The sequence below is a fragment of the Mandrillus leucophaeus genome, unplaced genomic scaffold (assembly GCF_000951045.1).
Source record: "Mandrillus leucophaeus isolate KB7577 unplaced genomic scaffold, Mleu.le_1.0 Scaffold628, whole genome shotgun sequence".
In the NCBI taxonomy this organism is placed as follows: Eukaryota; Metazoa; Chordata; class Mammalia; order Primates; family Cercopithecidae; genus Mandrillus; species Mandrillus leucophaeus.
This window is the reverse complement of record NW_012106786.1, coordinates 612,542-615,064: the sequence shown is the minus strand read 5'-3', so window position 1 is coordinate 615,064 and position 2,523 is coordinate 612,542. Positions and strand designations below refer to the sequence as shown.

At 40.0% G+C, this 2,523-nt stretch overlaps 1 pseudogene; it reads left to right on the top strand.

Annotated features, from left to right (window-relative positions):
• The window catches only part of LOC105554117, an 18,951-nt pseudogene that overhangs the window by 8,988 nt on the left and 7,440 nt on the right, over window positions 1-2,523 (top strand).

The window sequence follows — 2,523 nt, the reverse complement described above, 5'->3', positions numbered from 1 at the left end:
CTCTGCCACTTTGGGAGTATAAACTCTGAACCAATTTTTCTGCAGGATAATTTGAAAATTTCTATGAAAAATCTTAAAAGTGTTTTATGTTATTTTCCTTCAGAAATTCTACTTCTATGAATTCAGCCCAAAAATGCTTGCTTGCATCCATTAAAATATATATTTAAGAAAATTTACTTCTGGGGTGGCAATGATTAACTTAATATACATCAAGCTTTTAAAAAGGATGATGCCAAGGATATATTTGCTGCCATAGAAATATGCCCAAAACATACTGACAAAAGACTATATGATTCTACTTTTTAAAATGTTCAAATGCATAAAGTATAAAAAACAACAAACCAGAATGTTTTGAGTGGCAACATTAAAGACTTTTCTTCATATTTTGTCTTCCAAATTATTACAAAAAGAATGTGATTTTCTTTATAATCAGGGAGAAGTATTATTTTCATTTATTTACATTTAAATTTCTTTCCTTGTTTTTTTTCACGTATGTATCACATGTACTCTAGAGAGCTTGAATCCCTACCTCTTGAGGTAAATCAGACCATTTCGGTCTCCATCAACTTGCCTTTTCTGGACATTTCAAATCAATGGAATTATACAATATGTGTTCTCCTGTCTGATTTTTTTTTACTTAGCTAATGTTTTTGAGGTTGATCCATGACATATGATAGGTTTTGGTAGTTTGTTCCTTTCATTACTGAGTAGAAGTCCACCAATGGATATAGCACATTTGTCAGCAGAGAACCTTTGAAACTTCGATTTCAACTTCCTGTGGTCTAAATGAAACCCCCGGAACACAGGACTTCTAGGGAAAGCTGCTGTGCATGTCAAAATAACTACTTAGCAGAACCAGCTTCGTCCTCAGGAGGCTGAACTGCTGCAGACATTTTTATAATTTTGCAACTTCTTTTTTCACAAGCAAGTTTTGTTCTACTACTACACATCAGGACTTTGGAAGCATCTGATACATCCATCGAATAAGTATGAGCATGGGTCTGAGTGGACAAGTGAAACCATCTATGCTACACTGTGTATTTTTTCCTCCCCTAGACTGGACCAGGGAATCTCTCAGCTTTCTAGAGTACCTTGTCCCCACTGACAAAGCCGAACAGTATTAAAGACCCTGCTGCCTTTGTTAGGCAGATTTGGAGGGGAGGCCCAACAGCAAGGGTGGAGAGGAAAAAGAGAGGGGAGCTTGTGGAACGGGAAGCCCCCGGGGTCCGCGCATGGCTCCCCGCTGTGGAGGATGTTGTGGATGGGGAAGTGCTGATGGTGTCCCGAGGCAGCCTAGCACCTCCACTGGGCCCAGAAGGTCTTGACTTTGGACCCCTACCCATGTTCCAGAAGTGTTTAAAAGCTGTTTTTGCTTTTGTTCTTTTCCTAAATAATCATTACTTGGTAGTTAGTTGTTAGTCTTCCTTTGGGAGAGGGACGGAGCTTTAAAACTGAAGAACATAATTTTCATTAAAATATCAAAAATGGAAAAAGTTACTTTGTAAACAATTTGCTCTACAAACCAAATGGTAGCTGTTGAGAATCTCAATAAAAGGTTAAATGCATTTGCTGTTGTTAGAAGAAATAAAGAAAAAAATTAGAATGAAGAAAAAAATGCATTTGCTGGCAGTGGTACCATTAGCCTAAGGTTGGGTGACTGTGTCATCATACTGTGGTGGGGGGTATGTGTCGTGTATATGTGTGAAACTTTTCATCTCAGGATGGATCATAATCTTAGCTGCAGTTTTCTTTCCAAATAGGGTTAAAAAGTAGGAAAACGTGGGCTTGGAAGTGACAGACCTGAGTGAACCAGCTCAGCTTAAAGAAAAATCCAATAAAACTAACTTTTAATAATCCTGAGGTTGGTTTTTGAAACAATAGATACAGTGATTTACTTTAAGCATCTGGTTATGATTTTGAATTAGTAATACATACTGTCTCAACCCCCTTTTTTTCTTATGGAAACAGAGGTTTCACCCAGAAAACCACAAAACACTGATTTTTTTTTTAACACAGGGTGTCACTCTGTCACCTAGGCTGCAGTGGAGTGGTGGATCTCAGCTCACTGCAGCCTCGACCTCCCACCTTAGCCTCCCAAGTAACTGGGACCACAGGCGCCACCGCGCCTGGCTAATTTATTTCATTTTGTGTACAGATGGGGTTTTGCCATGTTGCCCAGGGTGGTCTCAAACTTCTAGGCTCAAGTGGTTCACCCACTTCAGCCTCCCAAAGTGCTCTGTCTACAGGCATGAGCCACTGTGCCCAACCTGCTGTGACTTTTTAAAACATAAGTTCAAGCATCTGGTCTTAACTCCTTTAATTGGAGGTATCTCTTCTTTCATTTTTCTCATCTTTGGTGTTCCCCCAGAGTTCACTGCTGACTGGATGTACAAGGTACATTTCAAAGTCAAGGCTGGACTGGGTGCAGTGACTCATGCCTATAATCGCAGGACTTTGGGAGTCCAAGGCAGGCAGATCACTTGGGTCCAGGAGTCCTAGACCAGCCTGACCAACAGGGAGAAA